This window comes from Bubalus kerabau, chromosome 16 (genome assembly GCF_029407905.1).
Source record: "Bubalus kerabau isolate K-KA32 ecotype Philippines breed swamp buffalo chromosome 16, PCC_UOA_SB_1v2, whole genome shotgun sequence".
NCBI classification, from domain to species: Eukaryota; Metazoa; Chordata; class Mammalia; order Artiodactyla; family Bovidae; genus Bubalus; species Bubalus kerabau.
In genome coordinates, this window is record NC_073639.1 from 36681447 (window position 1) to 36703155 (window position 21709).

General features: G+C 35.6%; 1 long non-coding RNA gene across 1 annotated transcript in view; it reads left to right on the forward strand.

Annotated features, from left to right (window-relative positions):
- LOC129629908 (uncharacterized) overlaps positions 1-19975 on the forward strand; it is a 99963-nt gene extending 79988 nt beyond the window's left edge. The window contains exons 3-4 of the long non-coding RNA XR_008703376.1: positions 16282-16378; positions 19856-19975. This is a non-coding gene — a long non-coding RNA (uncharacterized LOC129629908). The remainder of the gene's footprint in view (positions 1-16281; positions 16379-19855) is intronic.
- The last annotated feature ends 1734 nt before the right edge of the window (positions 19976-21709 follow it).

Below are 21709 nucleotides of genomic sequence, written 5' to 3' on the forward strand. Positions count from 1 at the left end.
TCTTACTACCTATCAAGTCTGTGTGTGGGCACACTCACTCCTTAAGACCTTGGTATATCTGGAAAATGTTATGTTACCTATTTGGAAAAAAGTTACCAAAATGTGAGTTTAGGGATGACTATAAAGATTGCTAAGAAACTAATCATCTCCTAAAAATATCAAGGAATTTTACTTGTATGTATTTCAATTTTCTATAAGATGCTTTAATGAAATAAACCATTAACACCTTGACAGCTTCTAAGATCTGGTGGCTAATCAGACTGTCCTGAAAAAAAAGTGAAAGTGTTAGTTGCTCAGTGGTGTCCAAGTCTTTGCAACCCCATGGACTGTAGCCTGCTAGGCTCCTCTGTCCATGGGATTTCCCAGGCAACAAAATTGTAGTGGGTTGTCATTTTCTTCTCCAGGGTATCTTCCTGACCTAGGGATTGAACCCCAGTCTCCTGCATTGTTGGCAGATTCTTTACTGTCTGAGCCACCAGGGAAGCACCTATCAGAGCCTCCTGCTACAATTTAAATGGAACAATTTAAATAGAAACAACAGTGGAAACAGCCAAGAGCTCCTTAGAACATTCTCTCACAGTGATTACTATGGCACAGGATACTTTGCCGTTTCAGAAAACTGAACACAATAATCTACTTACTAGTCAGTGAGAAGGAGAGTCTCATTCTCTCCTGAAACAAATAAGACTCAGTCTTCAAAGAGAAATGTGGAATAACTTATGACAATGTGCCACAATAAAGCCTCTCAAAGCCCCAGTTTCATTAGGACAGAAAAATAATCTAATCATATTGTGGGTCTTTTGAAAGTTCATTTATACCAATATATTTAGTCTTATAAATTTACAAGTATAATGATAAAACACTAATTCTATTACAGAGTTATACCATCTGCTCAAACAGTATAATTTTTGGAATTATTTAGATAATTGAAAATTCTTTAACAATACAGAATTTACTTTATTGTTCTAAAAGCTCCATTAGTTTAGATCCATTCAACTCCCCATATTAGCACTGAACAGGACAGTAGATGAGGGTGCCCACTTTGGCAAGGACAACCATGTTTGAAATCTCAGTTCTACCATGTTCTAGCTGTGAAATCTTGGGAAATTGCTTCTTAAGTCTTAATGTCTTCCTTTGTGAAACAAGAATAATAAAGTCCCCACTACTTGGCATACAGTGAGAATACAAGTGATAGCTAATATTATGATATACTCAAAGCAAAACACACAGAAAATAATGAATGACACTTAGCACTAATGTTTTCCCTAACATTAAATCACTTAAAAATTAATGATATTTTGCTGCAGTTGTTCACAAAATGCTTGTGAACGATAGGTGCAGAAACCAAACATCTGCTATTACAAACAATTTAAAATTTGAATGTCTGATTAAGATAATCTAACCTCTGCACAAGGGAACAATGTTTTATGAATGATCCTATAGTACACGGTGCTTTGTTTCTAAATCTTGTGAATCATTTTCAAATCCAAGTGGGTCCCATCTAGAAAAAATAATCTGTCTGTTCTAGTACAGTATTTAGCACAACAGATGCTCAAATGTTGGTTGGCGGTAGGAAGGAAATAAGGAAGAAAGGAGGAGAAAATGAAGGAAGAATAACCTCAGACTCTATAGTTGCATTTTTAGACTAACAAGTTCCCTGATACTAGAAGAGAAAGTAAGTATGGCTCTGATTTTCTGTGATCCATTGACAATATTGGGAAGTATGTGAAAAGTATTGTGATAAAGAAGGAAAATAAGACTGGCTTTGAAATCAGATAAATTTGAGTCCAAGTCTTCATTTTGCTATTTACAAGCTTGTTCAAGTGACTTAGCCTAAGAAAGGCATCAATTTATTCATTTGTAAAGTGGGGACAATAATAGTATCTGTGTTAAATGTAGTTATAGGTATTAAATAAGATGTGGTTTCAAAGTGCAAAGAATTGTGGTGGGAATAAAAGGATCCAGTAAATATGGAAAAGCTGTCCTCTGTTTTTCAAGAGGTTACAGAAAACTTAGGGGTGAGATGTACACGTGACTGCTGAAGAATAACCCAATAACCCGCAAGCATTATAACAGTAATGAGAAATGTCTATATAAGTTCATACTGCTAATTAAAATTAACACCAAAATAACACAATATTGTTTGCTTTACTTTTTCTATGTGAGATATGTTTCTTAAGATAGGATTTATTTTATATCAAAATCTATACATGGCTCTGCCAATGGTGTGAAAGTGAAAGTTGCTTCAGTTGTGTCCAACTTTTTGCGACCCCATGGACTATACATGGAATTCTCCAGGCCAGAATATTGGAGGGGGTAGCCTTTCCCTTCTCCAGGGGATCTTCCCAACCCAGGGATTGAATCCAGGTCTCCCACATTGCAGGCAGTCTTTACCAGCTGAGCCACAAGGGAAGCCCAAGAATACTGGAGTGGGTACTCTTCTAAAGCACATCTTCCCAACCCAGGAATCAAACTGGGGTCTCCTGCATTGCAGGCAGATTCTTTACTAATTTAGCTATGAAGGAAGCCCGTGCCAATGGTATAGAAGCATTCTATAATTTGAGGAAGTATATACTATTTCATATACACTGTATACTTAGACCCCCCAAGGACTAAGTGGAAAGCATGTTTATTATTTTATGTCATCTATAAGAAAGTGATCCTTTTCAAGGTATTGGAAGTTTAAAATTCTGGGTCAAAGTAAAGTTTTTTATAAATCAAGGAATGAACTAAATTATTACTGAAATATTTTTCCATGCTGGAGTTAGTTAGGTTTTCATTTCAAGAGGTTTTTATCATTTTACTCTTTGTGGCCAGTGGAATTGGAGGCTTGTTTCACTTTTGGATAATGTGGTAACATTCAAAATTTAAAAAGAGACTATATCTGGATGAATAAAAAGGAAAAAGAGATAATATAAATAAATCCCAAGGTAACTAACCAAGTATGTTTGAAATATCATGTTGTTAAAGAGATGGAAATCTATGAGAAAAAGTTGTCATAATGATATAACTTGTCTATTAAAAAAATACATTTTAAAGGAGAGAGCAATGAAACTAATTCTAGTTGAGCTATAAAAAACAGTGACATGTAGGATAATTGCATTTTGAAACATAGTGAGAATTTCTTCTACATTCAAGTAAGTTAATATTATAAACAGAAGAATTTAATAGGTTTAATAGTCAAAGGTTTAATAGTCCATGTAAATTAAACTCTATTTCAATCCTATACTAGGATTATGATGAAAAACCCACTTTGTCTTAGCTGCTTTACAATGCATTATAAGACAATAATGCTTGTTTTAATACACAAAAGTGTTATTTAACGTCTTAACTATTCCAGAAAATTCGCTTCAAGACTTTTTATTGTAAGATCATGCTTGTATAATCTTTGACTTAAGGATGATATTCTTCCAGCCAAGAAAGGGTTAAAATACTATTCATCACTATATCACCAAAGGAAGATTATTCTTAGTAAAAAAAAAAAAAAAGTACACTTAAATGAAAGGAGGTTAGGGAAATGAAAAGTTTGCATGGTAATAATAAATATCAGCACATTGTAGGTAAGTATATCTTTAGAAATAAATAGGTAAACATTTACTTCTAAGACTATTTTATAAGCAAGTTACATAAACAAATTGGTAATTGGTAATAAAAGATTTTGCTGTCCACAAAATGATGCTTCAGAGAATAAAACAAAATGGAATACACATAAATGAAATCCATACTAGCCTAATATTATTCTTATGTTTATTTTTTATTAGATTATAATCAACTCATCAATTAGGAAATACTGAAATAAGAAATCAGAATTTAACATGTGTCTTTCATATGTTTTGTATGTAAGATATCTGCTAGTAAATGACAGATTTTTAAAATTAATGCCTGCTTTGTAAACTGTAAAATTATTAAATCTGTCAGGTGAGTGTAATTTCCTCAGTTTTGTCTCATCACAACAGAGATTTGAAGTGACAGACATTAAAGCCCTCGGCGCATCACCGCTCTTGGACAGACCGTGTTATAGCTCTTAGACAGATCAGTGTTACAGCTCCATGTTACAGCTCAATTTTATTTAGAAAATGTCAGGAAAATACATCCTTGAGGCATGAGGGAATGGCGACCCAAAGATGCGAAGAGAAGAGAGGGAGAACACGGGAACGAGCAGGAGAGAGAGACTTGGCCCTTTGGCTCCTCTTTTTATATGTTTTTTTTTTTTTTTTTTTTCCTCCCCCGTGGGACTGCCCTCTGTAAATTGGGCTAGCCAGGAGTGCTGTTTGTTCCTCCTAAGGTCCTCATTCCGGTCCTTGGACCTTCCTTTGACCTTCCTTTGTTCTATTTTTGTGGGCTTTTCCCTTCCTTGTCTTTTAGCCTCAACCATTTTGGACTCCTGTTTCCTATTCTAACTACCTAACAAATCCAAGCCTATTTTGCATGTGAATAACCTTAGATAATGCTATTAAACACTTCCCTAGTGGCTCAGACAGTAAATAAGCTGCCTGCAATGGCAAGAGACTATCCCTGGGTTGACAAGATTTCCTGGAGAAGGAAACTGCAACCCACTCTCGTATTCTTACCTGGAAATTCCATGGACAGAGGAGCCTGGTGGGCTACAGTCCATGGGGTCACAAAGAATCAAACACGACTGAGTGACTAACACTGAAGGTTTATATTATTTTTTGTCAAATGAGAATAATACCTACACCATAGCTTTAGAGGATTATATAAAATAACTTGGGTGCTTTGCCTACTTGAAATGTGATGTACATTTAACTAATCATTAAAACAATGTCTTTGGAGTTCAAGAAAATTAGAAATTCTATATACAAGGATTCAAGATACACAGCAAAGAAAGGAAAGAGGGATGAGTGACGATCATGTTTATTGGGTATTTACTGTTGCTTGGTACACAATATACTCATTTAATCTATGTACCAGAGAAGGCAATGGCACCCCACTCCAGTACTCTTGCCTGGAAAATCCCATGGATGGAGGAGCTTGGTGGGCTGGCGTCTGTGGGGTCACACAGAGTCAGACACGACTGAGCAACTTCACTTTCACTTTTCACTTCCATGCACTGGAGAAGGAAATGGCAACCCACTCCAGTGTTCTTGCCTGGAGAGTCCCAGAGATGGGGGAGCCTGGTGGGCTGCCGTCTATGGGGTAGCACAGAGTTGGACACGACTGAAGCGACTTAGCAGCAGAAATCTATGTACATAAGTTTAAGTTTTTCAAGAAATCCTTCATATAGGTATGCTTCCCTGGTGGCTCAGATGGTAAAGAATTCCCCTGCAATGCAGGAGACCTAGGTCTGATCCCTGGGTAGGAAGATCCCCTGGAGGAGGGAACGGCTACCCATTCCAGCATTCTGGCCTGGAGAATTCCATGGACAGCTACAGTCCATGGGGTCGCAGAGTCGGACATGACTGAGAGACTTTCAATTTCAATTACATTTCTTGTGGAAAAGGAAGTCAAGACTCATAGATATTAACCAAGTTGACTACCTAGGGAGCTGACATTGGAATGCCATTCTCTTTAATTAAGTCTATGTTCTTACTATTTTTACTGTTTATTTCTACCTCTTAGTTTCATGGGCTTCCCTGGTAGCTCAGTGGTAAAGAATCCACCTGCAAAGCATGAGACTCAGGTTTGATCCCTGGGTGGGGAGGATTTCCTAGAGAAGGAAATGGCAATCCACTACAATATTCTTGCCTGGGAAATCCCATGGACAGAGGAGCCTGATGGGCTATAGTCCATGGGATCGCAAAAGAGTCAGACGTGACTTAGTGATTAAACAACAGCTTAGTTTCACAGGAACATACAAGTCATGCTAGTTCTTGAATTTTTAACACTCTATAAATGATACTGATTTTAACTTCTGTACCCAGTCACAGGGAAAATATTGTTTTAGTTTCACTCAACAACATCTGAGAACATGTCATCATTCAGTGATGAAAATCTTCTATCCTTTACTTCAAAAATTTGGAAAGACAGTAGGGCTCAAAGATCCAACACTTGGGCTCTGAAGCGTGAATGTGGCAGACTGTGTGTCTTTGCTGCTAACTTCGCAAAAGTATCCACTTCCTCATCTGTGAAATGGGCTCTGAGTTAAATCTTTCTCAGATGAAACAGGGCGAGTATAAAACTTCTAGCATAGTGCTCAACAGACATTTTAAATTTTATCAAATTTTTAAGTTAGTGTAAAGAGCATCTTACATAGTCTCTGTTCTTTTCTACTAAAGAAGAGACTCATTTGAAATAGCTTAAGCAACAACAACAACAAAACCTACGTGTAAATCTCAGAGTCTAGGGTATCTCACCTCAGACCACAAAGAGCCATAAAATATTATAGGTTCAGGAAAACATTGCCATCAGAAAACTTTCTTAATTCATTTATTTAACTATGTCTATGACAACCATGCAACATTACCTTTAAATCTTATGAACAGCAAGCAGTATTCTGCAGAAACCAGTTAAAAATGCTATGGAAATAAGATGAAAATTATTAAGTTCTACCTGTTTGCTCTACCGAGAAAAAGAAAAGAGCTCTTGTGTTTTCCAAATATGTGCTAAATGTTGACTTTGGAGTCTATATAATACTTATTAGATTTTTTTAGTTTATTAAAATATTATGGAGTTCTAAGATGATTAATCATACTCAGTAGGAATCCTATAGTCTTTTTTTTTCTTTTTTTGGGTAAAGTCAAGGTTTTTTGTCACTGGAAGAAAATATGGACTTTTTTGGGGGTGAGATTCAATATTTTATATATTATTTTATAGTTACCTAAAAAACTGGGTACATTGAGGCAGAATTTAAAAAAATGGTAATATCACTGACTCTCAAGCCCTACTCTCTAGGTTTGTACTGGACTTCACCCAATGAGTTGTGAAGTTATTTAGCCCCTGGGTAACTTGATTTCCTCATCTCTTAAAGTTTTATGAAGATTTTATATTTTAATGTGTGTAAAGGACAGAGGACAGTATAGTAAATTCTCAGTAAATATTAATTAATCATAATATTAAAATACCAAAAATGTACTTTAGTCCCATAAAAGGCACTATGAAAATAATATCCCAGGAGCAAAATATTATCATAAAACTTTCTTAACTCATTCTATGATGCCATTTTGATCATTTGTTGCATTACCTACTCCTTAGTAAGCCGAATCGGAGAAGGCAGTGGCAACCCACTCCAGTACTCTTGCCTGGAAAATCCTACCAGGAGCCTGGTAGGCTGCAGTCCAAGGAGTCGCTAAGAGTTGGACACAACTGATCGACTTTGCTTTCACTTTTCACTTTCATGCACTGGAGAAGGAAATGGCAACCCACTCCAGTGTTCTTGCCTGGAGAATCCCAGGTACAGGGGAGCCTGGTGGGCTGCCGTCTATAGGGTTGCACAGAGTCAGACACGACTGAAGTGACTTAGCAGCAGCAGCAGCAGCAGTAAGCTGAATATCTGACCTACTTGGGTATTTAAGATGAGAAATGAAAACAAAAAAAGAAAAAAACAAAACATTTCAATGGAAGCTTTAAGATATCTTTCCATGAATGATTTAACTGGAGGCCATGATTTACCTATTCATTCAGCCATTCAACAAATACTTTTTGAACATCTTTTATGTGCTAGGTATAAGTGCCCTTTAAAATCATATTGGAAAAGAAGGCAAAGGAAAAATATATATTCTTTTCTAAGTGTTATATGGATTTTCATGGTTAATTTTTTTTGAAACATTATAGCAAATCAAAAATATTAAAAAATACCCAAGTAAATTTATTAAAGCTTACAATATTGTTTAAATATTTTATTTTTGTCTTCAAATGAATTTACTATATATATATTTTTTTTTTCTTTTTAATGGAATTAAACTCCAATAACATTTTGAAAATTTACTTCTTTGGGAGAGCACTTTGGTGCAAGTCACAGAGTTGATACATGTAAAGGTGGTTTTATTATTCTCTAACAAAGACAAGTTAGCCTCCACAGATAGATTATTACAAGTAACTCACTAATAAGAAATAAAATTCATAATAAAATTTTTGTTATATGGACTCTCATATTAAATTCTATCTCACTCAAACATATATATACACACATGAAGTAAAATCTATATAATTTACTACAAATCACATGTATTCAAAGATTTGTTTTAGGCTTGAAAAGTGAAATTGTTAGCCACATAGTCATGTCTGACTCTTTGCAACTCCATGGACTGTAGCCTGCCAGGTAGTCTGCCCATGGGCTTTCCCAGGCAAGAATACTGGAATGGGTTCCCATTCCCTTCCCCCAGAGATCTTCCTGATCCAGGGATCGAATCTGGGTCTCCTGCACTGCAGGCAGATTCTTTACCACCTGAGCCACCAAGGAAGGCTTAGTAGAACATATTTCTTCTTCCCAGGTGGCACTATTGGTAAAGACCCTGTCTGTCAATGCAGGAGACATAAGAGATGTGGGTTTGATCCTTGGGTCAGGAAGATTCCCTGGAGGAGGGCATGGCAACCCACTCTAGTATTCTTGCCTGGAGAATCCCATGGACAGACGAGCCTGGTGGGCTACAGTCCATAGGCTCACAGAGTTGGACACAACTGAAGCAACTTAGCATGCATGCAGAATATATTTCTACTTTAGAATTAATGTAATTTTAATTAACAACTGAAAAAGTAGTAGTAGACGCTACATTTAGTATCATTGTGAATTCTTCTCTGAATATTACTTATTGTTCAGTCCCTAAGTGGTGTCCAACTCTTTGTGACCTCATGAACTGCAACATGCTAGTCTTCCCTGTTCTTCACAATCTCCCTGGAGTATGCTCAAACTCATGTCCACTGAGTCGATGATGCCATCCAACCATCTCATCCTCTGCCACCCTCTTCTCCTCTTGCCCTCAGTCTTTCCCAGAAGCAGGGTCTTTTCCAGTGAGTCGGCCCTTTGTATCAGGTGGCCAGAGTATTGAAGCTTCAGCTTCAGCATCAGCATCAGTCCTTCCAATGAATAATCAGGGTTGATTTCCTTTAGGACTGCTTGGTTTGATCTCCTTGCTGTCCAAGGGACTCTCAAGAGTCTTTTCCAGCACCACAATTCTGCCACTTTTTTGAACTTAATGTGGTCTGTTGTTCTCTGGTCTCTTTTCTTCATGGACCTTAGCCGCATCTAGTCTATTATTATTTGAATGCTTGCTTACTGTCCATCCTCTTACACAAATGAAAATGTCTGGAGGACCCAGGGGCTTCCTTGTTCTTGCCAGTGATTAGTTCCCAGTGTCAAGACTTGTGTCTTGCTCATACTAGACATACAATAAATGGTAATTAAATGAATGAATGAACAGCATTGTCTTCTTCCTATGATCCATCTTTCTTTCCTCTTGTAATAGTACTCCAAATTTCTTTCTTTGGTAACACTATTTTCTTACTCTGAGTCTGTGCCTTAACTTGTTTCCAGGGACACAGTGACCAATACAAGGGCCAAGACAGGCCAAGAACATCTAGTGAAAAATGTGGAGTTTTTGTTGGAAAGACCATTTGTACTGGCCTTGAATCTGATAGCGTACGGTCAGAGCTAAGCACCAAGAAAGCTAATAGAATACCGATGACATTATTTAAGTCTGCATGTCTAGTCAGGCTAAAGATGATTTGCCCAGTTATGCCAAAGAATAAATTGTTTTTTTTTTCTCTTGTTTCTTTTTTCTTTTTGCTCAAGTTGTTTTGAGTTTGTTGCTCTCCCTTGCTATTATTTTCACTGTTGTTTTATGTGTATATATATATATATATATATATATATATAATATGACCAGGGAAACTTTCATGCCAATTAAAATGCTTTTGCATAACTAATAAGTTAAATCTATATTAATTTAAAATTTCTCAAGGCAAAAATTGAAGTAAATTTATACATGGAAATGACATCAAAGTACTGTTTTATTTTATTTCATTTGAATGTTTAGAGCATTTTAGTAAAGAACAATGACGGGATTTTTTTTAAAGAAAATATTGTATTTAAGGACCAGAAAATTACCCTTTATATGCTTATTGAACTACATGTGTGATGATATTCAGAATAAAATTAACAGCTAATGGTGCTGCTGCTACCTTGCGCTTGGACTATGAAGGCAGTGAAAAGAAACATCAATGCATACCATTTATTCAGAAAGACAACCAAAACACCGAGACAGGATCTACTGTTAACCTCTCATCACTTTTCTATGGAAAAGATGGTCTTTTAATACGGACATACATATCATTAGCCATTTTTCAGCCTCTAATTAGAACAATACATTATGGTACTTGTTACATTAACTAAGAAATTATGTGAAAATGTTCACATGTGTATTACATGCATATGCAGGAAAATACACAGTTTAATAAATACCAGTAAAAATAATCTGTTTAATCTTTCCATATTTAAGTCTATACTTGAAAACTACTTATTTCTGTACAGAGGGTTGAATTAAGATATCTGAAACCCGCATGTTTCTATTGGAGGAACCATTTTGGAATTTTAGAGTTTCTTCTGTTAGTACGTGTGTTAAGTCACTTCAGTCATGTATGACTCTTTGTGACCCTATGGACTGTAGCCCACTAGGCTCTTCTGTCCATGGGATTGTCAGACAAGAACACTGGAGTGGGTTGCTGTGCCCTCCTCTCTGTTAGTATAGAGACATGTAATAATCTCTAATGAAAGTAAGATATTTGACTGCAGTGGTGTGGAGGGTCTAGGAAGAGAGCAGAGGAAGAAAGAATTGGAGAAGATAGAGAAAAAGAACGTTTGAGGGAGGAACCTTCCCTTGGGACAATCTCTCAGCTACGAACAAAGCCTCTTATACTATCTGCCCGGCCCGGTTTAAGGAAATGAGGACATAAAGTGTTGTCCTCTGGTTTATCTCTACTGGGAGCTTTGCTGAGATCAGCTTGACCTTTCAAAGAAGCATGCATACCAGTGTATTTGGTTTAATTTAGAGCAGATTTCTCTTGTCATCAGAAGTCGACAGCAGAGATGATAGATTTTCTCAGGCATCATCAGAGATAAGAATGGCTCATCCTTCTAAACCGAAAGTTCTAACTTAGGTTGGGCTTGAAAAGTATATTTCATGAACTTGTTGAATGAACTGTGTGCTGAAAAGGGCACAGACAGGTGGTCAGGAGACGGCAGCTGTGGCTCTAGCTCTTCCAATAAGGAGCTGAATGGCCTACAGAACCAGTCTCCTCCTCTGAAGGTGATGACTCTTATGCCTTCATCGTTATAGAAATACCTGCAGATCCAGCACTAACTCATCACAGAGAAGCTAAGCTGAATGGAGATGAGGATACATTTTCATACTCAAAAAGCACTTTCAAAGACACAAAGAAAGTCTTAAAAATAGCTCAAAACAGATTATTGGCTTGTGTAAAAAGAGCCTAAATTTACCTGAAATATGAATAAAGAAAAGCTAAAAAATAGTGACAGCAATTTTGTGGCTCTAATTATTAAATTAACTAAAATATAGTATTCTCCCTCATCCACACAATTCCAAATAAGATTACAACACAATGTATCCATTGATTATTTTCTCATATGTGAAGTTTTGTGGCTTTCCTGGTGGTTCAATCAGTAAAGAATCTGCCTGCAATGCAAAAGATCTAGGTTTGATTGCTGGGTCAGGGAGACCCTCTAAAGAAGGAAATGGCACCCCACTCCAGTTTTCTTGCCTGGGAAACCCCATGGACAGAGGAGCCTGACAAGCCACAGTTCCTGGGATCGCAAGAGTCAGACATGACTTAGCAACTAAGTCACCACCACTGTGTGAATTTCTGTATTTCTAAATTTTTTGCAATGGAAATATATTAATTTGGCTTTTAGAATTTTTTTGAAACAAATTTTTCAAATAAAAAAAATTCTTCCTTTATCTTGTACCAAATGCACAGAACTCCAAACTTTTCACATATATTATTTATTAATATATGTGAGATCACAAATTTACATCTACTATCATTTAGGTGAGAAAAGAAAGTTATCTCCAGTCATTTCTACAATTTCTTTAACATTTCTCATGATCCCTACATAACTGAGTAGCAGTGACTGAGGAGGGAAAGAGCCTTCTTAAATGTGCCAGTATTTTGACCTCTTTCAGTTTGCAAATTTATTTTAGTTACAGCCTTCATTCTGAAATGTCTTGGACTTGAGTGAAATTGTCAAGATAAAAACTGATCCATATTTATACGTGAAAAAGTATATTAAATTATTTGTCATATTTTATTTCATTTATTATTATTTCAGAGCATTTATTTATTATTTCAGAGCATTGTGTTGAATATAAACGTAAAGATACACAGTCTCAGCTTCCCCATGTTCTTCTGTTAAATGGTGTTCAGGTAGATGGAGTTCTCATAATTTTATGGAGGAAGGAATTGTTTAGTCACTAAGTCATGTCCAACTCTTGTGACCCCATGGGCTGTAGCCTGCCAAAGGGATTTCTCAGGCAAGAATACTGGAGTGAGTTGCCAATTCCTTCTCCAGGGGATCTTCCTGAGCCAGGAATCAAACACGTTTCTACTTTATTGGCAGATGGATTCTTACCACTGAACCACAAGGAAAGCTGGGAGGAAGGAGACCCGCATACAATCTGATTTTCAATATGTTGCTTTCTATTTAAGATCATCTTTGCTTCTGGGGTCCCCTTTAGACATCCCCTGCTGCACTGCATAATTCTAGAAGCCTATTTATTTGGGGGAAGTCCTTGTCTTTTAAATTGTCTTTGTTGAAACTGGATTTCGTCGTTACATCGATCCTCCACTGATCCATTATCATTTTAGCATTTCCTCATTTTGTCACCAAAGAAGCGGGACCTTCAACCACCAATAATCCTCACCCCACTGCAGACTACAGGAACCAAAAACACAGCTTCCAATTCATCTGTCCACTTCCGTCTAGGTTTGTTGGACTTCTTCAAGGGGTGTACAACACAAAAGGTGTTTGAGAAACAGGCCCGTAGCTTCAATGTCCACAGATGCCTCATGATTTTTATCTAGATGTTGCTTAGTTCCATACGTGCTACCCAAGGGTGATTCACAAGGCTGCAAGAAAAGACTGCTGGCATCTTGTTTCCTAGCTCTGTTTCTGTCTTCCTTTCCCTTCTGAAGTTCACTTGAAGTGGACCTGTATGCTTTCCATTGCTTCCCACTGGAAGGAAATGACCTCACAGCATGTCTTTCTCTGGTTCAATGTGGTAGTAGCCATGTCCCTGTCTGAGAGTCATAATTGCAAAGGGAGTAAAAGAAAAAGAAACAGGATAAGAGTTGTAGTAGTTATGAGTAGAGTAGTTACTACTCTACCATAGAGTAGTTATGGGTAGACATTATATGAATATATTGTGAATAGATAATTCCAGAATCAGCTCTGATAGATAAAAGTCAATAACTACATATTGACAGATAAAAATTAAGAAATATATGGAAATGGATAGTTAAATGACATTCTTTTATAACTGAATGTCTCAGTAATTAGAAGGTATGCTCCTCATCTTTGGGAGGATCAAGCTCAATCAATCTTAATAACCTAGAAGTAATTTTTGAGGATTCATGAATATGAATTAAATTCTCAGTGTTCAAAAGAACACTTTTTGGATTCCCTCTTCTAGAAACAGCATGCATAGGGAGTGTTATTTAAATGACAAGTCACAAGATAATTTGTGGCAGTCAGATTACCACATTGCTTTTCATAGCTAACCCACCAGAGGGAGGGAAATGTATATATAATGCATTTGTAATCCTCATCCTTCTAGTCTCTGACTTTACTTCAATAACAATGAGAAATTGGCTCTTTTATGTGGAAAAACCATTTTGTAACAACAAGGGCCAAAGTATAACAAAGACTTAGTTATAGAAAAACAATCACCAATAGTTTCATGAATACTGTCCAAAGATAATTTGACAGGGGATTTTTCCACAAAGTTAATTGCTACACAAAATAAGGCTGCATTCAAACAGCTAATTGCTATAAACCAAAAAGAGACTCCAAGAATGTCTTGCCTAATGAGCTTTCTGCAACCTTATAATAAAGTCTCGGCACTGCTTAGAAAAAGCAATTTTCCACCAACCATAGGAGAGCATGCAAACCTCTAACTCTAATTTATTTAATCTAGTTTATTTCATTTCTTTTTAATTTTGATTTGTATAAAACCTTCAAAGAGCAATTTATTATGAATCAAACATAAAGTGTTCTTCCCTGCCCAGCTGACCCCCTCTCCATCTTTCTAAGAATTCTACCAGGGCATAAGAGATTAACTAATAACTTCTCTCCTCTTTCCTCCTCCCTCATCTATCTTTTCTTCTCTTTTTTTTTGGCCACGTGGCATGTGGGATCTTATTTCCCCAATCAGGCATCAAAGCCACAGCCCCTGCAGTGGAAGTGCCAAGTCTTAACCACTGGACCACCAGGAAAGACCTTCTCCCCTCTCATCTAAACTTGTGACTACTGGCCAATATACAGCCTAAAGCAAATTTCCCATTATTCTCAGGAAGTAACCATGGGCATTCTATCCTGAAATGCAAACAAATATATATATATATAAATTGATAGACAAAATTCCCTTACTTTTACTTGGTTTTTGTTTATTCAGTTCTCATAAAATGAACAGGAAGAATAAAAGGATAATAGTACAAATACAGAAATCACCTTCCAAAAAGTAGTTATTTATGGAAGCACATCCTTCTATGCATGTGAGTTTGAGATAGGAGAAAACAATTGCTGTTTAAAATAGAAATAAAGATTAGTATTCCTTCTCTGTGTGCTCTTTTTGTCTCAGAATCTGTTCTCTTTAAAGAGGCAAGAGATTGTCTTCAGGATTCTATTGTTTTAGAATAATGTTCTTGACAAAGTAATGAAACTGATATGTGAAACATGTCAAATGTTCATTACGGGTAGTACCTCCAGGGATTATCTCTTTCTCTGTTTCTTAAACACCCTAGACATAAATGACAGAAACAGACACTTACCAATGAGAGGAGGAGTTACTTTACAAAGTAATTTTTGTGACCATATTGTGCTTTAATAGTTGAAAATTCTTGGCTACATTTGATTTACAATATTTTGAATGAAAGAAAATGATGAAAGTGAAGGTTAATGTTAAATGTATAATGAGTATTAAATAATGTCATGAAACTCCTAAGTTTATATATTTGTAAATATACTAAATCTATATACTAAATTTATATGAATACACAAAATTGATGATATATAAATATATAGAACTATACTAAACACCTAAATTTATATATTAAAATTAATTTTACATGTATAATTGATGCATGTATATATCATACTTACATATCTAAATAACATGTACATATGATGTCAGTATTCTTGCCTGGAGAATTCCATGGATAGAGAAGCCTGGTGGGCAAAGAGTTGGACACAACTGAGTGACTAACACAAGCACACATAACATCTACCAGAATTTTGGATATATATTTAGATATATATCAATGTTATCTACATATATACATATATATCAAAGATTCTGGCAGACTGTGTGTGTATATCAAATTGTGTGATCAGTAAATTTTGTTTTTATAGGTTTTACAGTAATTACTTTTATGTCCCAAGAAGGACACATTGATGTCTCTTGGGTTAGAAAATTGTGATAATTCAAATTGAAATAAATTTAAAGCAAAGTTTGTCTCAAACTCTTCCGTTTTTTTTAATGATTTGTGTACAAGATGAAATCTTGAACAATCAGATAATATAAGTAATCATTTCAGAATATAAAAATGAACATATTGAGAAACACATTCCAATTTTAGTCAGTTAAAAAAGAATGTCTATTACATACTATTTTCAAAATAACATATGCAAATGGATACTAACTAGAAAGACTGAATTACAGTGTTTAGCAAAGTTATCAAAAACTTGGAAATAAGACAGCAGAGTATACATACCATCCTGGGGCTTTTTTTAAAGACACACTGGAAGATTAATTATCTAGGTGAATACACAAGTGTTCTAATTGCTCAGAGCCCACATACTGAGCAGTTACATGTCAACGTGCACACTTCTGTCCAGTTGGAAAGAGAATTCCAAAGGTTATAGTTTTACCATTCTGTATGCCATTGATTTGTTTTATTTTTAACAATCTTATTCTAATCTTATTTAAAACTAGTACTTGTAAATGCCCGATTCCTCAAATATTCTTAAAACCTACTTTATCACTTTACTTATTTCATTAACTGAGTTTAAAAAATTGTCATGTTCTTTCAATATTTGTATGAAAACTGTGGTTTAAATTTTAATTTTTATATTTTAATTTGATGGTTTTGGAGAACTCACCAAGATGCTGACGTATTCCAAGTGGATTTAGCTGATGGAGATGGTTAAACTGCAGTGACTGTGTGAACCTCACGGGCAGTCGTTGCTCAGGTATGTTTTCTTGACTTTCAGAGCTGACTCCCAGGTAGGATTAGCCCTTTACTTTTGTTGACATTTCATTTATTTAGTTATTGTTTTGTTGTTATTGATATTCTAATGTTTTGTTTTTGTTGATAGATAAGTTTATTATTCCTTCCCTCTCTTGCCTTAGTCATGGTCATTGCTATGCTTCTTTCTACAACAGAGACTTAGTGAATCTGTGGTCTTGTCTCAGAATATTGAGTTGGTCTCAACCATATATAGAGAGCACCTCATTAAGTAAGGTGCAAGCACCTTACTTAATAACCAGTATGTTATTCCCCATGACTGGCAGCAAGGGTTGGAAATCTGGTTTTATTGTCTGAATATTTTGGTGGTATCTATTAGGATAATAGATGCCTATTGAGATAAGATGGTTGGATGGCATCACCGACTCAATGGACATGAGTTTCAGTGAACTCCGGGAGTTGGTGATGGACAGGGAGGGCTGGTGTGCTGCAGTCCATGGGGTTGCAAAGAGTTGGACATGACTGAGTGACTGAACTGAACTGAACTGATTTTCTGTTGGATGAAGGACAAGAGAGAGAATCATTTGTTAATGTATTTTTGGTTATTTTGTCTATTTTCTTTATTTGTGAAGTCAAATTGATTAAGAAAATATTTCCTGTCAACTACAATTGAGAACAGCTTTTTGCAAGCTAATCCAGTTAATTTTGTGCTCAGTGTTTATTTTTGGTCCATGTCTGAATTTGGACAAAATGTAACTATAAGAATTCTTTATATGTCTTTAAGTCAGAAAAACCTTCACTCTTTTGTGTGTGTGTGAAATATTTTTCCACTTCTATACATATTATTAAATGTTGTTATTATTACTAAAAAACAAGCTATATTCTAACTAGGACATAGACTTTATTATGTACATTGACAAATCTAATAATCCCTACCAAATACCTAGAAAATAAACATCTAAATCTTTAAAAGTGATAGCCTTTAAAAAAGAGATTCATTTTATAGAATATACTAGCTCAGAAGTTGTATGTAAGAATACAAATGGATATGAAAGGTTAAAACTTTGAACAAATCATATTGGGTTAACATTTAATAAATCTTTAATATTTATACTGATTTAATATAATATTTAACTATATAGTGAAAGTGAAAGTCTCTCAGTCATGTCTGACTCTTGGCAACAACCCCAAGGACTATACAATCCATGGAATTCTCCAGGCCAGAATACTAGAGTGGGTAGCCTTTCCCTTCTCCAGGAGATCTTCCCAACCCAGGGATCAAACCCAGGTCTCCTGCATTGCAGGCAAATTCTTTACCAACTGAGTCACAAGGGAAGCCCAAGGATACTGGAGTGAATAGCCTATCCCTTCTCCAGTGGATCTTCCCAAGCCAGGAATCAAACTGGGGTCTCCTGCATTGCAGGCAGATTTTTTACCAACTGAGCTATCAGGGAAGCCCTTAACTATATTGAGTACAACATAAATTTTTTTGAAAATCAGGTTTGTATTTTCACTAAGAAACTAGTTAACCTGTTGAGTTGTTAAATTTAGTATATTGGCTTACTATCAGTTAAGATAATTTCTACATAATGTTTATGACATGATTTTGAAAATTCTTAAATTTTATTGAACTAAATTTATTTATAATTATACAAATAGTGTATATAAAGAGTGATTTAGAAGCATATGGGATTAAATGTAATTTCCAAGACCCTTAGTTAATTTAAGATTCTAAACTAATATTAAATGAAGGTAATTCATGGGTGTTGTTTTAATAATCAGAAACTTCCCAAGTGATATAGAGTACTGAAACCTTGATCACCAAGTAATTAGTTGATTATGTTCTTATGTGTGTGTGTATATTTGCTTTTTTACTTTGTGATGTTTCAGAGTGCTTATTCCCATGGATCATGTTATTGAATATTTTCATGATTGCCACTTTAAAATGATGTGGATGTAGGTAGGTCAACATCTTGTGTGTGCTTTTGAGTCTTACTGGTTTGCTAAGATGCTTTGTATGACAATTATCAAATACTTATCTCCCAATTTTCTCTGTAAAGTGCAAGTAGTTATTTTGAATACAAATTATAGTTAATATGGATAATTAAGACTAAGGTGGAAGTAATAGTAGGAGAAATGTTTGAGTATGTATCTAAGACAATATTATGTGTTTTATTTATCAAAATTATTGAGTCTACAAAATTAGTAAATGACCAGGCTGCATGAGAAGTAAGATAGTTAAAATCAAAACTTTAATGGGTTTATAAAGTTGTAAGTAGCAGAAAGTAATTTTTATTTGTCTAGGTTTATTATACATGTAAATAATGAATTTGAAAAGGAGCAATAAAATCCATTAAATCTTGATTAAATTTGTTCACTTCTAGTAGATTTGTCAATTTATCAATAAGAGAATTTTTAAAAGGAACTTGTGGATATTTTATTGCCAAATATTATATTTGCACAAGCTTCACTATATTTAAGATCAGGTTCTGTTTCTTACTGCAAGCCTTTGTCTTTCTCCAGATTGCAAACTGAGTCCCTAAAACTTCATTTCTCTAATAGGTGCAAAAAAATTGTTAATATTTGCAGAATTCTTTCAGCTTTTTTTCTTTTTGTAGGGATAGAAATAATGTTCTTTCAAGCTCTATATCACTGTCGTGAAACTGGAGTTCTCAAGTCTGAATCTTTTAAATACTGAATTTATACATATTTTATAAGCAGAACTGAGAAAAGGAAATTATACTGCCTATGAGTGATCAGAAATGGCATAGGTCATATTGAGTTTTCATCCACAGACAGAAAACTAACCCTAATAAAAAAAAAGTCAAATGAACAGTTGGAGACCAAAAAAAGGTGCTTTATTGTTGTAGTCCTCAAGTTACTCTAATTAAGGTAATAGATACATTTGTTAATTCATGTCATAATTTAATGAATTTCATTTGTCTACTCAGTACCTTGAAGGTGAGGGAAGAATCTAGATTCTACTTCACTAGTCGATTCTGCCCAGGAAGTATTTGTAAAAGTGTGAGACTATGAATTAAGAGTGGTTAAATGGAAAATATTCAGTGAATTAAGTTGGGAAAAAAAAAAAAGTCTAGTCAGAAAATGCAGCTGTAGGCATCTCTGCTTTCATTAGCTTCTTGGCTGACGTGAAGCTGAATTGGAGTCAAAGTACTGTCATAGCGACGGAAGGTGACATTGGTAGAAAGAAGAGACTTGCGTGGCTACTGTTTTGCTCACAATTGATTCTATATCCCTCCTCTGAGATATTCTTACCTATAGATGGACTGTAAGGAGCTGCAGAAATCTACTGTGAGAATTTTCCCTCCTGTGTTCTTGAAGAGGATGTGTGTCCTTCTCCTTCATTATTTTTTTTTTTTTTTAATTTGTCCTTGTTTCCATGTGCTTGCTTTCAGTTCAGTTCTATATGTTAGAAGATTTCTTCCTTAAGAAATAAAGCCTGTTTCTGCTTTTACTGCAGAGTCAGCAACAATCAGACAAGTGGCTTCCAGTGCAAATACGATGACTCCTCCTGCCGTAATCACACAAAGCTTTTCCCACACATTCTCTGTTACCTCTGCGGCCAGCTCAGATCCAACTCAGAAATAGCATCATCACCATGAATATCTATCCATTTCTCTCAAGCGAAAACAGCATGGGAAAGAATTCCTAGAGGGAACTTTGCCAAGTATTGCCCTGAAGGAATTGCTAAACTGTTCTCCAATGGTTGAATTGAAAAAACATTTTATTTTTGATGTGTGATGTGAGGGGTGTTTACAATTTTCCTAGCTCCACTAAGATTCTGCTTCTTCTCTCTAAGTTTCCATTGTATTCTTGAGTACCCTGGATAAATATTTGAAGTGCAAAAAACTGCGGACAGATTTTATGTCTTACCACAGGTCTGGAAGACTAAGGTGACTCCTTAGATATGCTGCTACAATGTAGTAAAGAAATCATGGGTTTCAGATTCAGAAAGGCCTATGTAAAATCCCAGCTCTATTACCTACAGTCTTCATTATCTGGAGCAATCACATCTCCTCTATGAACCTCATTTTCCTCATGGATAAAATAGGAGTAATAATAACTATTAAAAAAAAATCATTAGAAACCTGATATAAAATGCCTATTACAAAGCTTGGTATCCTGAATGTATGCAGTAAGTATTATTATTAATCATGTATACATGACATTATTGGGCTTCCCAGGTGCCACAGTGGTAAATAAACTGCCTGCCAATGCAGGAGACACAAGACATGCAGGTTGGATCCCTTTGTCAGGAAAGATCCCCTGGAGGAGGAAATGGCAAAACACTCCAGTATTCCAGCCTGGAAAATTCCATGGACAGAGGAACCTAGGGGGCTATAGTCCATGGGGTCAGACAGAATCAAACATGACTGAGCATGCATTCATGCATTACATAATTATATTTTATTCGGGTACTATTTTCAAGTTGTACAAATTATACATGTGTATCCTTAAGTTGTATGCATTGTACAAGTGTATCCTCACTGTACAAGTTGTGACATTTTCGTGCTACCACACAATATTTGTGACTAAGGTATGCCTCTAACTTATCCTCTTGAGTGAGTTGAATTCTATATATACACACATGCATACACATGCCTTGTCGGAAAGGTTGTTTAAATGCTTAGGAGAATTTTCTTCATGCCTATTAAAATTTCTCATATCCTTTTGATGATCCCATCAGAGATAAATCTAGACAAAGTGATCAATATCTTGTGTGTCATTGCTAAGATGTCATGGAGTCCAAACCACTGCATGCATAAGTGGACTATGAAAATAAGCTTAGAATTATGTAGATTTTACTCCATGGTGGTTTTCTGTCTCTGGTTAAATATTTCTTGGTTCTTGGCTGCACCTTCAGACCTGTGTTTGACTTTTTTTCCATTCAGTTTCTAGGCTTTCCCACCAAATCCTAAATATTCCTCTTGACCCCACCTCATGATTTGTCTTTGGTTTGGAGTTGAACCTGCAACCTACTTAGGGCACATCCAAACTACATGTTCCTTGCCGGGATCTATGAGTTTCTAGGTTGGTCAATCTTCTATGTACTCTCACCTCTATGAGTACCATGGAGGAAATCTCTGGATCTCTGGGACACATTTTTGTCTGTCTTTGTGTAGAAGAGCTCAGTATCTAACTGATGAAGCCCTTATGCTGTCAGACTCCCTTTAATTGGTCACCCTGGGTTCATGGAAGAGTGCCTGTGTAATTTAGAAACAACTTCTGTTTTTTTTTTTCCCTTAAGAAAATTTATTGCATTTATTTATTTTTGATGTGGACCATTTTTCAGAGAAGGCAATGGCACCCCACT